At 35.9% G+C, this 14,909-nt stretch overlaps 1 protein-coding gene across 2 annotated transcripts in view; it reads left to right on the top strand.

The window, feature by feature from the left end:
* Nucleotides 1–24: 24 nt before the first annotated feature.
* The window catches only part of PTBP2 (polypyrimidine tract binding protein 2), an 80,445-nt gene continuing 65,560 nt past the window's right edge, over nt 25–14,909 (top strand). For both annotated transcript variants that reach the window (XM_010860497.1, XM_010860498.1), the window contains exon 1: nt 25–1,147. The gene's annotated coding sequence lies outside the window, so the exon portion shown is untranslated. The remainder of the gene's footprint in view (nt 1,148–14,909) is intronic.

Genomic DNA, 14,909 nt, shown 5'->3' on the forward strand with positions numbered 1-14,909 from the left:
CGCGGGGGAAGGGGGCGGGGAGGCGTGCGGCGGCGGGAGGAAGGGGGAGGGCAGATGTCACACTCCTTTGTTTTCACTGGAGTCTGCTAGTGGGGGCGGGAGGCTGAAAAATGCCTTTCTGTGCGGCCTAAGAACGTTGAAGGCTTGGCAGAAGGGCCCAGAAATTAAATCATCTCAAAAAACGAAGTGTTTGTGGTGGACATCAGTCACATGGGCAAAGGCTAAGAGCTGTGGCAGAAAGAAGAGCAGATAGTCAACACAGGGCCATCTTTTCAGCTACTTTGACCAGTTTCTGGAAAAACAAAAACAACTCTTAAAAAGACAGAACCATCTGCACCTTTGAGGCTGGCGATAGAATGCTAAGTGAGGTGAGGCAAAGGCTTCGGGAAATGATACGGGACCAGGGTTTCCCTGCACTTAACGCTCCACACCTGAAAAGACTCTAATAATTTAACTCATTGTTAAAGGAGGCACCCTTTAGGGCGAAATATAGCCGTATTCAGCCCGTTTGGGAGCATAGGAAAACAGTATCTTTTATTGGAATCAGTGACTGTATTTGAAGGGTCAGAAGTAAATTACGAGGTTTTTTAAAGCATCTGGATTTCGATGTTTTTTAAGGATATCACGTGCAGATCTAGTAAAAGTTAACAGACTAACGAAATTTGACTCATCCTAGATGTTCTCTAAAGATTATTTTCTAGATGAAACAAATCCAGATTTCACTGTTTTCCCCAGATCAGCATGGAAATAGATGGCAAAATTTGTATTGAATTTCATGTTTCCTCATCCTATTAAGATTACTAAAGAGTTGAATTAAGTCTTAAATTATTAACCTAAGTGTAGCGGGACATTATGTAGGCTTTGGGGTTTTGTTCTTTTTGCTATTTGAAATTAAAAAAAAAAAACAAAACACCACCGAAACTGTGAGTTTCCTCACATGTTTGAAAGTCATTTCTAGAAAGCCAAGTTGATAATGTTCCACCGACCATCTTTGTGTGTGTTTTCCATCTGCATTTTGAGTGGAAGATTTATGAATGATGAACTACCCTAAAAAGTTTCTAACAGTGACCATTTGAATAACTAGAGGTTGAAGCTTTTTGTTTGTTTGTTTTACAGAATTGTCACTGATGTTGCAGTTGGCGTAAAGGTAGGAAAACAGTGTTTAAAACTAAGGAAAGCTGGGTTCCTCGATCTACTGAGTGTATTATCATTAAAGGGAACTTTCTGTTGACTTTTGAAAACTATAATACAGCTTACAAAAATTCCAGTGGAAAGTACTTGTTGAATTTTTAACATTGGTTTATATAAATAGTTTTAACCTAAATAGACAACCATAAATTTTTCTAGAAAAGCAGTCTCTGAGAATAACATTTTAAAGTATGAATGGTGTTCAAGGAATTGAAAAAGCTTTCAGACATGGCTTCTTGTAAATATAAAACGATAACCCAATTTTCTGAGGGGAACTTATGGTTCTAAATGGACAGATAAAGTGATTTGACCTAAATGATATAATTATAGTAATATAAGATTTTTTTCACTCTGCTTTTCTGTTATGAAGTCTGAGATATTTTCACTAGTAATAAGCTTCATTAGAAATCAGTTTACCCTGATTTTTAAAGAGAATAAAGAAACTTGTTCAGGCAGTTAGCTTCAAATTTGAGTCAGAAGTTATAGAGTTGGTTTGTGCGTCTACTAAAGAAAGTTAGTCCTTACATAGAGATTGTTTAGAATCTTTCGTCACTCACTTTGGCCAGAAAAACTATTCATACTTTAAACCTTAGATCTAGTGTAGAGATTGTTTAGAATCTTTCCTCACTCTCTTTGGCCAGAAAAACTATTCATACTTTAAACCTTAGATCTAGTGCTTAGGCCTTTCATTTCCTTGAATCCTTGTACATTTTAACATTGGGATGTATTACAAATTTCTGTTTGTAAACCTTTCTGCCCTGTTAGGGCACGATTCTTAAATCTTTAGTTTTCCAAGCCTGGCAAAATGTCTTTCAAGCCTAGATCTCAAATACTTGTTGGAGGCAAGACATTTACCTCCTTCAAGTATGAGTGGTCACGAGAGGCAGTTTGCTCTTGAGAGTCCAGTTATTCCTGACCATTCTAAATAATTTTTGGAATTCTTAAAATTTCATCAATAACAATGTGATATTCTTTAGAACACTTGGAGATATTTTGTGTTTTCTTGCTTATTTTCTGTCCTCTCTTTCTAGTAAATTAAGCACTTGTCCACACTGTACTATTTTGCCTTACCTGTTAAGTTCATATTATGTAGATTGAGGGAGAAGTAATGAGCTTTTTGTGGGAAGGTGTATTTATTTTTATTCAGCAATGGTATTTTCTAAGAGGGTCAGATGTAGTTAACCATCCAAGCATATCTTCTGGAAGTGAATTTTTAAAAAGAATATAAATGATGCAAGTCTGAGTTGTCAATTACTGGATAAGGAGAAAAGGAATTCACAAAACCTAGAACAAGCAGAAAGAAATGAAGATGCTTGGAAGAGGGTGTTCAGATGTGGTTTATTGGCAGTTTTCTACATTAGTAGTTTGAAGAGGGAATGTTGTTAGAAAATTATGTTAAAGTGGTTGCTAGCCTTTTTTTTTGTCTGTTGTTTAATATAAAAGTTTTGGTAACTGAAGTTGTATTTTTATAATCTGCTGCTGCTGCTAAGTCGCTTCAGTCGTGTCCGACTCTGTGCAACCCTGTAAATGGCAGTCCACCAGGCTCCCCCGTCCCTGGGATTCTCCAGGCAAGAACACTGGAGTGGGCTGCCATTTCCTTCTCCAATGCATGAAAGTAAAAAGTGAAAGTGAAGTCACTCAGTCGTGTCCAACTCTTCTCGACCCCCATGGACTACAGCCTACCAGGCTCCTCTGTCCATGGGATTTTCCAGGCAAGAGTACTGGAGTGGGGTGCCTATAATTTGCTAGGATAATAGTTAAGAATTTTTCCTTTGGCGTCGGATTTATGTGCCAAGTAATTAAGCTTTCATGAAATTTAAAAAAGTAATACATGTGTGTAGTTAAAAAAAATTCAAGTGAAAAATATTTCTCCCTGATTTCCAGTCCTTTTTCTTAGGTGTAGGTGATTATGTTAAAATTTTTTTTGTGCATTTTTTTTCCTGAAATTACTAGTTTACATATTACCACACATAAACATCCTTGTTTAGTTACACAAATGTATTCATGCCATGTGTACTGGCCCATATTGTGCCTTAAAAAGAAGCTTTATTGAGATATAATTTGAGATAAACCACCTATATTTAAGGTATACAGTGTTTTTACATATATACACCTATGAACCACTACTATCAGGGTAATGAACCCCAGGAGTATCATTTTGCTCCTTTGTAATTCCTCCCTTCTGCCTTTCTTTCCCCAACCAACCACTGATCTGCTTTGTGTCACTGTAGATTAGTTTGCAGTTTTTAGAATTTTAAGCAAAGAGTCATACAGTATGTATCCTCTTTTTCCCTGGATCATTCCACTCAGCATTATTGGAATTTCAGCCATGTTGTATATCAGTAGTTCATTCCTTTTTATTGCTTAGTAGTACTACATTGTACAGACATACAGCAGTTTGTTTATCCACACAGCTCTTGATGGACATTTGGATTGTTTCCAATTTGGGTCTATTATAAATAAAGTTTCTGTGCAGGTCTTTTTGTAAACAAATGCTTTCATTTCCAGTTTACTGCCCGTGGCATCCCCCATCTACATCCTCTCTAGTGCTTGTTACTGTTTTTTCTTAATTATAGACAGTCTCATGGATGTGAACTGGTAATCTCTTTGTGGTTTTAGTTTTCATTTTTCTAGTGTCTTTGGTGTTGAACATCTTTTCATGGACTTTTTTGCAAGCTATATGTCATTGGTTAAGTCTATTTGAATGTCTGCTTTTCAAATTGATTGATTTCTTTAAGTTTTGAGAAGTCTACATTCTGGTTACAGGTTCTTTATCAGATATATGGTTTGCAGTATTTTCTGCCTTTTTTGTTTTGATTCTCTCAATGGTGTTTTGAAAAATAGCATTTTTTAATTCTGATGAATTTAAGTTTACCAGGTGTTTGCTAGTGTGGCTCATGCTTTTGGTCATATCTAAGTCATCTTTAGGATCTTCCCTGGTGGCTCAGACGGTAAAGCGTCTGCCTACAGTACCTACCATGTGGGAGACCCGGGTTCAATCCCTCCGTCGGGAAGATCTCCTGGAGAAGGAAATGGCAACCCACTCCAGTATTCTTGCCTGGAAAATCCCATGGATGGTGGCACCTGGTAGGCTACAGTCCATGAGGTCGCAAAGAGTCGGACACGACTGAGCGACTTCACTCACTCACTCATTGTCTTTACGGCTTCCCTGGTGGCTCAGTGAGGGCTTCTCAGTGGATCAGGGGTAAAGAAACCACCTGCAATGCAGAAGATACAGGTTTGATCCCTGGGTTAGGAAGATTCCCTGGAGAAGGAAATGGCAACCCAGTCTAGTATTTTTCTTTGGTAAATACCATGGACAGAGGAGCCTGGTGGGTTGCAGTCCATGGAGTCACAAAAGAGTCTGAAGTGACTTAGTGACTAAGTAATAAAAACAGGTCATTGTGAAACCCAGGGTCACAAAGATTTCTCCTTTGTTTTCTGATTTTATAGTTTTTAGTTTTACATTTAAGTTCTTTTTAACTTTTTTTAATATGATGCAATGTATGAATCAAGATTTTTTGGATTTGAATATGGAAATTCACTTTTTTTAGCATGATTTGTTGAAAAGACTTTTTTTTCTAATTGAATTGGCTGTGCATCTTGGTCAGAAACAATTATTATCTACATATGATTCTTTGTACTGTATTCTTTTTCATTGACCCGTTTTTGTCTATTTAGTAGCCAAAAATGTACTATCCTACTTAGTTTTATATCAAATCTTGAAATAAAGTAGAACTGTGTTTGTTTTCAAAGTTGTTTTGGCTCTTCTGGGTCCTTTACATTTTCCTATGAGTCAGTTTCTACAGAAAGGCCTGCTGGAATTTAATTGAAATTAACTTGAATCAATAGAGCAATTTGGGGAAAATTAACATCTTAATGTTGAGTTTTTCCACCCATGAACACAAATTATCCTAACATTTAATTCAATCTTTTACTTTTTGGAGCAGTTATATTTTCACTATACAGATTTTTTGTCTTTTTACTCAGGTTTATCCTTATTTTGGGGGTTTTTTTTGGTGCTATTCTAAGTAATATTTAAAACAAATGTCCATTTGTTATTAATATATAGAAATAAAGATTATTTTTGCCCATTGCTTTTGTATTTAGCACATTTGCCAGACATTTTTATTACAGTATACAGCTTTTTGGTAGATGCCATCAGATTTTCTGTGTACACTGTTCTATCGGAATGTCTTTTCTTTTTCTTACCTATGGCATTTAGTTGTTCAGTCACTAAGTATGAAAAAGCATCTAGTGCAGTGTTTAAATAGGGAGAGCAAGCATTCTTTGTTCCTGAATTAAATACCTTAAATGACGTTATTTTTTTCCTAAATGTTTGGTACAGTTCACCAGTGAAGCTGTATGGGTTTGCTGTTTTTGTGGGAAGGTTTTAAACTACACATTCAATTTATTGAATAGATATAGGATTATTCAGATTATCCTTTTGAGTGAGCTTTGGCAATTTTGTTTTCATAGAATTAGTCTGTTTCATCAAAGTTTCTAAACTTTTCATCAAAGTTGCTAAACTTTTTCATCACAGTTGCTAAACTTATTTGTAGGGTTGTTTGTTGTATTGGATTTTTATATTTTTAATAACTAGAATCTATAGTGATGTCATCTCTCTCATTTCTGATATTGATAATTAGTGTCTTTTCCCTTATCAGTCTGTCTAGAAATACATTGATTTTATTAATTTAAATAATCAGCTTTTGGCTTCATTGAATTTTCTATGTTTTCCATTTCCCATCTTACTGATTTCTGCTGTTTGAATGTTCTGCTTTGTATTTAGTTTGCTTTTTTCCTATTTAATATTAAAGTTGATGTAGTTGACATGGTATCTTTTCTAATACAGAGGATTAATGTTATGTATTTTCATACAAATACTGCTTTCATGGCATCCCTCAAGTTTTGACATATAAGCTTCTTCTCATTCAGTTCAGAGTACATCTACCATGTTTATTTCTTTGACCCATGGGTTATTGAGAGGTATGTTATTTAATTTCCAGGTATTTGGAATTTTCCATATACTTTTTGTTTGTTTCTAATTTAATTCATTGTGCCTGGAGAACATATTTTGGAAGACTTGAATCTTTGTAATTTTTTCTTATTTTATGGTTTAGATATTATATATCCTGTTAGTTTTAAGTGCTTTATAGAGAGGTGTATTCTGTTGTTGGGCGATGTGTTCTGTATATGTTAATTAGGTCGTGCTTATTGGTAATGTTGTTCAAGTGATGTCTTTCTATTGCTGTCACTTACTGAAAAAATGACATTGTAATCTATATTGTGCGTTTGTTTGTTTTGCCTTGTGTTTCTATCATTTTCACTTTATATTTTTGAAATTACAATTAGTACATAAATGTTTAAGATAACTATGTCCTCTTGATATATTCACCTCTTTATTATTATACAGTGACCATTTTTATTCATGGTAATCTTCTTTGCTTTAAGGTATACTTTTTCTAATTATACTCATCTTGGCTTTGTTTTGAGTAGAGTTCACATGGTATATCTTTTTCCATTGTGTTACTTTCAGACTATTTGTATCCTTCAGTTTAAAGTGTAGTTTTTGTAGACTACAGGTGGTCAGAGTATTGGAGCTTCAGCTTCAGCATCAATCCTTCCAATGAATATTCAGGGTTCATTTTCTTTAGGATTGACTGGTTTGATCTCCTTGCTGTTCAGGGAACTCTGAACAGTTTTCTCCAGCACCACAGTTCAAAAATACCATTTTTTGAGTGCTCAGCTTTCTTCACAGTCCAACTCTCACATCTGTCCATGATTACTGGAAAAACCATAGCTTTGACTATATGAACCTTTGTTGACCAAGTGATGTCTCTGCTTTTTAATGTGCTGTCTAGTTTTGTCATAGCTTTTCTTCCAAGGAGCTAGTGTCTTTTAATTTCATGGCTGCAGTCTTTGTCTGCAGTTATTTTGGAGCCCAGGAAAATAAAATCTGTCACTTGTTTGCACTTTTTCCCCTTCTATTTGCCATTAAGTGATGGGACTGGATGATATGATCTTAGTTTTTTTGATTTTGAGTTTCAAGCCAACTTTTTCACTCTCCATTTTTCACCCTCATCAGGAGAAGGCAGTGGCACTCCACTCCACTGCTCTTGCCTGGAAAATCCCATGGACGGAGGAGCCTGGTAGGCTGCAGCCCATGGGATCTCTAGAGTCGGACACAACTGAGCGACTTCACTTTCACTTTTCACTTTCATGCATTGGAGAAGGAAATGGCAACCCACTCCAGTGTTTTTGCCTGGAGAATCCCAGGGTCGGCGGAGTCTGGTGGGCTGTCGTCTATGGGGTCGCACAGAGTCAGACACGACTGAAGTGACTTAGCAGTAGCAGTAGCAGTGGCTCTTTGCCATTAAAGTATTAGAATACTTCTCCCCTTTTGGCCTGTGTACTATTGTTATTATAACATTGTACTTCTACATGTTATAAATTCTATAGCGCATTCTTTAAGTAGCCATTTATCTTTTTAAAAGACTTAAACAACAAGAGAAATAACCTTCTACTTTACATAGTTATGCACGTGCATTGAATACTCAGGGAGGATTCTCTGCTGACCTTCCAGAGTTCTCTTTGTGCAGCTCTCTGTTGAACTCTGCCAAACAAACGAGCTGCTTTGATCTTGGATTTTTGACTTTTAACTGTCAGGGAATTTCTGAAGTTCAACCCAGTTTCCTTATTGGAGCTGGGCCTTGACCTGGACTTTCTCAAGCCAGTAAGCTGGGACAGTCATGGCTTATCCCATGGTGCATCGTTGTCAAGTGTCCAGTGGTCTTGAAAAACAGTGTTGTATATATTATGTATGACTTTTTTGTTTTCCTAAGTAGGGCAGATTGGTCCATTGTTACACCTTCTTGGCCAGAAGTAGAAGTTCACTTAAAAATTTTACTTAATATGGTCTCTGCAATTATGGTTTTGTCTTGTTACATTGGTGCCTCACACTGTAGTTGCTTTACACATCACAGTTGAGTTCCACATCGACTAATATTTTGGTTTAATTATTTTTGCAGTTAACAAGTGAGAATATTAAAAATAAAAGTAAAAATACGGTGTCAAATTAAATTACAGCTAAAGAGTTTATTAAAACCACAATGCCAAGAGGATTCTTCCTCATTTGTTTTCTACAATTGTGTATGGGAGTGCTTGTTTTTCTGTACCCTTACCAATTCTGAGTTTTAATGAAAATTTAGAATATTAGCTAATTTTAGGGTAAAAAAAGCTTTGTAATTTATATTTTGAAATAGGTGAGATTTTAAAACTTGGCTTTCTGTTTCTGTGAACTGCCTCTTTGAATATGGGATCTATTTTAATGATTATCATGTTTGTCCAACTCTATATATAAAGATAATTGATTCATATGCATTATAGGTACTTTTTCCTACAGTTTTATTACTTTTTTGATACAGTTTTGGGCATTTAGATGTTGTTGCCCACCAGGCTCGCTGGTCCATGGGGTTCTCCAGGCAAGAATAATGGAGTGGGTAGTCATTCTCTTCTCTGGGGGATTCTCCCAACCCAGGAATCGAACCTGTGTCTCCTGCATTGCAGGAAGATTCTTTACCATCTGAGCCACCAGGGAAGCCCATTTGAATTATTAAGTAGTATAATTCAGCTTTTTTTCCTGTTTGATACTTAAACATTTTAAAACATTTTAAACTTAAGTTTCTTTAGAATTGAGATGACAAACTTTGAATATTAAGTGTGATTGTACATATAAAGTGTTTTCCATGAACTAAGTCCTTTATTAATGTTAACCAATTTATACTACATATAGAATATCCAGTTTTTGTAGCTCTGGGCTATGTTGAAATCTCATTTTTCATTATCCATATGAATGTTTTCATTAATTTTAGTTCAGTTAGTTCAGTACCTCAGTTGTGTTCAACTCTTTGTGACCCCCACGGACTGCAGCACATCAGGCCTCCCTGTCCATCACCAACTCCTGGAGTTTACTCAAACTCATGTCCATTGAGTCGGTGATGCCAACCAACCATCTCATCTTCTGCCGAGCCCTTCTCCTCCCACCTTCAATCTTTCCCAGCATCAGGGTCTTTTCAAATGAGTCAGCTCTTCTCATCAGGTGGCCAAAGTATTGGGAGTTTCACCTTCAGCATCAGTCCTTCCAATGAGTATTCAGGCCTGATTTCCTTTAGGATGGACTGGTTGAATCTCCTTGCAGTCCAAGGGACTCTCAAGAGTCTTCTCCAACACCACAGTTCAAAAGTATAAATTCTTCGGCACTTAGCCTTCTTTATAGACCCCTTTTTATTTGGTTAGGTCAGTGAGACTGTGAAACAGAAAGGAAATTGGTAGATTTCAATACAAAGTTTGTTGCATTTCTTAAAAAAAAATTTTTTTTAATTCTTTGTAATTTGTTTCAGAGGTTTATTTCTATACTCTTAACCATTTTGCCTCTGAAATTCTTGCAGAATAATGGGCCCAAATAGTTAGCTTTTTTTGGGTTAAATTTCACTAGAATTTTGAAAGCACCAGTTGTAAACTGTTGAATGCAAAGACAGTTTAAGTTGTAATATGGGTACTTTATTCAGCAGCATTGGCTTTCCTAGGTAATTGCAATAAAATAGTACTAAACATAACCTTTTTAATAGTAGTTGAATATAACTGATTGATGACCAGTATTTTAACCAAAAACTGTGTTATTCGGGTTTTTAGGTTTTGAGTTTTCTTAAAATGTTACATAATTCTTGCTAGGGTATTTATGTTAGAATTTCAAATTAAAGACATTTGTACTCTTGCCTGGAGAATCCCATGGACAGGGGAGCCTGGTAGGCTGCAGTCCATGGGGTTGCTAAGAATTGGACACGACTGAGGGACTTCACTTTTCACTTTTTACTTTTATGCATTGGCGAAGGAAATGGCAACCCACTCCAGTGTTCTTGCTTGGAGAATCTGAGGGACGGGGGAGCCTGGTGGGCTGCCTTCTATTGGGGTCACACGGAGTCGGACACGAGTGAAGTGACTTAGCAGCAGCAGCACAGTGTGTCTACTAAATGACAGCACTATGTTAAAAACTGGTGATTCAAAGACATTAAGAATATATGTGTCTTGAGAGCAGAGACCTTACTTATTTTGTTGATTTTCCATCATTGGTAGTACATATTACATAGTACATAGTATACTTAATGACTCTTGGAAGGTCTCTGGCTTCAATATGCTCATAATCTTATGAGCTACTTATCAGTAAAAAGGTCAATGCCAATTTTATTGCTTAACCTTCTTCGTTTTCCCTGGAGATCCAAAAAAGCTATATCTTCTAGGACCTTATCTAGTTAAAGACATAAATATACTAATTCAAGGTTTACAAAAATGCCCTAAGGCTACAGTAGGGAACATTAATTGGTAGAATCAGAGTAGATTTCATGAAATTAGTGGATTGTGACCAGTACATGTAAATGTTTGGGTGCAGAACTGAGCAATATATGTTGAGGGAAAGACATGTCTAAAGTTGTGTCAATAGGCTGGCACAGATTCATAACCATTGAACAATCAGCTGAATCGTTTGAATTTTACTGCAGAGTTTGTATGTGGGAGGGAGAGAAAATATAGGATGTCAGATAGGTAGGCAGAAAGATTGTACTTCATGTGGTAGGCAGTATTCCATATACCTGTTCAGTTCAGTTCGGTTGCTCAGTTGTGTCTGGCTCTTTGCAACCCCATGGACTGCAGCACGCCAGGCTTCCCTGTCCATCGCCAACTCCTAGAGTTTACTCAAACTCATGTCCGTTGAGTCGGTGATGCTGTCCAACCATCTCATCCTCTGTTGTCCCCTTCTCCTACCTTCAATCTTTCCCAGCATCAGGGTCTTTTCAAATGAGTCAGCTCTTCTCATCAGGTGGCCAAAGTATTGGAGTTACAGCTTCAGCATCAGTCCTTCCAATGAACATTCTGGACTGATTTCCTTTAGGATGGACTGGTTGAATCTCCTTGCAGTCCAAGGGACTCTCAAGAGTCTTCTCCAACACCACAGTTCAAAAGCATCAATTCTTCTGTGCTCATCTTTGTTTGTAGTCCAACTCTTCACATCCATACATGACTACTGGAAAACCATATACCTGTAAGCTTCCATATATGAAAGTAGCTCATTATTCTATTTTTAGAATGTCTCAACTGAGCTGCAAAGTCCTTAGCTTTGGTATTATATGGAGCACTATGATTTAGAATCATGAGCCTCTGTAGTTAACTGTTTAGATATCTTATTTGGTTCATTTGTGTTGCTAAATTGAAAGTTAAATAAGTTTCCTAATTTAGTTTTAGCTATTCATGAAGGACTAAGGTGGTTAGGTAAATTTTTTTACTTGAAAAGTAATAAAATATAATCAAAAAGTTATGGAAGAAATGTGTTTTTGAGAAATGATTCTTGTTATAGCTATTGTGAATTTTGAACCTAGAAAAAAGACATAGTAGTAGTATAAACTGTTATTTGTCACTCAGCCCAAACAATCATCAACAAACAACCCATTGCTAAAATTTAGGCTATCCACACTCTACTTTTCTCCTCCTCTGTTATTTTGAGAAAAATTCCGGGTATTTGTATTCATTCGAAAGTACTTTATTGTGTCTCTTTTAAAGATAGAGTCAGTTCTCTCTGTCTACCCTCCTCCCTCTCTGATTTAAAGAAATACAACCACAGTGCACTCCCTCCAAAAGAAAAAAGCAGCAATTGCTTAATGTTCTCAAGTGCCAAATTTGTGTTAAGATTTCTATTTGTCTTGTAAAAGTTGTAGTACGTTTACTGTCTTTATTTTTAGTGGTATGGGAGGTTCAGGATCAAAGATCAACACATTCAGTAAATAAGTTTCTTTCGATCTGCAAATTATCCTTTTATCCTTGTGAGGCTTTTATAATTACATTTTATTTTTGAAGAAAACTGGTTGTTGGTGGTACAGAGTTATCCGTAGTCTGCATCTACTGATTGTATTCTGATGTTACAATTATTATGTTCTCCATATGTGTCAGTTGGTGGATGGATCTAAGGCCATCACGTTCTCTTGATTTTTAGTAATATTTTGTAAGTGGTGGAATGTTTTTCTGTTAAAAGATACATGATAGCTGATTTTTTTTTTTGCATACGTCTGTGTTTTTTCAAGAACATTCGTTTAAATAGCTTTGTTAAACCTGTTTATGCTCAGCATAGTCTTCTCGATAAGTATCTGTTCATCAGTATTCTTAAAGGATATATGCAAAGATGGAAAGTCCAAATAAAATTTTTATAATAAAGCAGAGTCAGACACGACTGAAGCGACTTAGCAGAAGCAGCAGCAGCAGTATTAAAATATAATATAGATTGGAGTTATTGATGATGAAAAAGAAATGTTTTGTCAGTGTAGGTCTTGTCAAATTAAAAACACATGATTTAGAATTAACAGACGAGTTAACATTGAACAAGGTAGCCTCTGAGTTTCAGTTTTACAACTTAAAATGGGTTTAACGGGACCTATTTCAAAAGTTGTCTTGATTGAACAATATGTAAAAGAATTAACACAACATGGTACATAACTACTCAAATGATGGTGATGCTTTTTATTATAGTTCTTTAATCTGTAAGTGAGTGAGTAAGTGAAGTCGCTCAGTCGTGTCCGACTCTCTGTGATCCCATGGACTGTAGCCTACCAGGCTCCTCCTTCCATGGAATTTTCCAGGCAAGAATACTGGAGTGGTTGCCATTTCTTTCTCCAAAAGATCTTCCCAACCCAGGGATCGAACCGAGGTCTCCTGCATTGTAGGCAGACGCTTTACCGTCTGAGCCACCAGGGAAGTCCTGTAAATCTGTAAATCCAAAGAAGGAGCACTTTATTAGAAGTCAGCTTCAAAGTTTTCATTTATTTTCTTGGAGTTTTTATATATTGATTTATGGAACTTTTCCTTTTATTGAGTCTTAGGAGTTTTTATGAATTGTGGGTACTAAAGCTTTGTTGTACAAGGTACAGATAAACTTCCTGTCTGTGGCTATTTTTTTTTAAATTGATGGTTAGATTTGGAAATACTAACACTAAATTTGTTTTAGCTTTAGGAAATTTGTATTAAATTGATCTTTTATATAGTCTTCCAGATTTTATTTTGAACATTTTAAAATTTTGATTTTCACATTTAGGGCCTCAGTCTACTTGAAATTTAATTTTAGTGTGTTATAAAGGTTACATGGTTTTTTTCCCCTTATGGCTAACAAATTTGCTACAAACTTGATTGATTTCATGTTTTTCCTACTGATCTGCAGTATTAGTTGTCGTGTTGCCATATATGTGAGAAACTTCCCTGGGCTATCTCTTCTGTTTCATTGTTTGTGACTATCCTATTGCTATCAATACATGTCTTAATTTAATGTAGCATCATGATAAATCCTGGAATTTTGGTGAGTAAATTTCACAACTTTTCTTAAAAACTGTCCTTGGCATTTTTTTTCATTTATTTATATATACAAATATATATATGTGTGTGTGTATATACAAGATAAGGTGGCTGGGTTCCATGAAGACTTTTGATTTTTGATTGTAGTTGTACTACATTTATAAATTAATTGGAGAGCATATTTCTTCTCCATGATATTTTCTTTATTTGTAAAAGACATGCTCAATGCAGAAACTTGATGCTTTAGGCAAAAAGGAAAATAAGTCACTGGCAGTTTTACCAAAGCTAATGCGTTGTACTTCCCATCATTTGTCCTACATGTTGCAAGGATTTTAAACAGCTTGTGTGTAAGGCATGAGGAAAGAGAGACCCTTTTTTTTTGACAAATAGTTTGATTTCTTCCAAAGTTATTTTTCAGATTTATTTCTTTTTAATTGGAGGATAATTGCCTCTCAATATAGTATTGGCTTCTGCAATACAACAACATGAATCAGCCATAGGTATACATGTCCCCTCCCTCTTGATCCATGCTCCCACCTCTCATCAAAGTTTACTGATTTATTCGGTTATTCAGTACTTTGCTATTTTCAGAATTTTATAGCATTTTTTAATTCTCCCCTTTTTTATTTTTGCTAAAAGCACATATTCATATTTTATCCTTAATTTTTCTTGTCAGAGGCCTTATTTTACTGGTTTTTTCAAAGTACCACCTTCTGTAATTTTTTTCATATTTCACTAATTTCTGTTTTTATCTCTTTCTACCCAGCTAGATTTGTTTTATTATTTTTTGTCACTTTACATGCTGAACATGTTTATTTTCTTATTTAAAAATGCATTTAAGATTAAGAAAAATCAGTTGATAACGTTTGGCAGTAAGCTTTGATTTGTAGAGTTCTCTTTTTCCTTTTTTTTTTGAGATTGTGATATAATTGACATATAACATTGTATTATTTTCAGGTATACAGCATGATTTGATGTACGTATAAAAATTGTGAAACAATTACCAGAATAAGTATAGTAAACATCCATTGCCACACATAGTTAAATTTTTTTCCTTGTGCTGAGAACTTTTAAGATTTACTTTAGGAAACTTTTGGAGAAGGCAATGGCACCCCTCTCCAGTACTCTTCTTGCCTGGAAAATCCCATGGACGGAGGAGCCTGGTAGGCTACAGTCCATGGGGTCGCTGAGAGTCGGACACGACTGAGCGACCTCACTTTCACTTTTCACTTTCATGCATTGGAGAAGGAAATGGCAACCCACTCCAGTGTTCTTGCCTGGAGAATCCCAGGGACGGGGGAGCCTGGTAGGCTACCGTCTATGGGGTCACACTA

Source organism: Bison bison, unplaced genomic scaffold (assembly GCF_000754665.1).
Source record: "Bison bison bison isolate TAMUID 2011002044 unplaced genomic scaffold, Bison_UMD1.0 scf7180017864466, whole genome shotgun sequence".
Taxonomy (NCBI): Eukaryota; Metazoa; Chordata; class Mammalia; order Artiodactyla; family Bovidae; genus Bison; species Bison bison.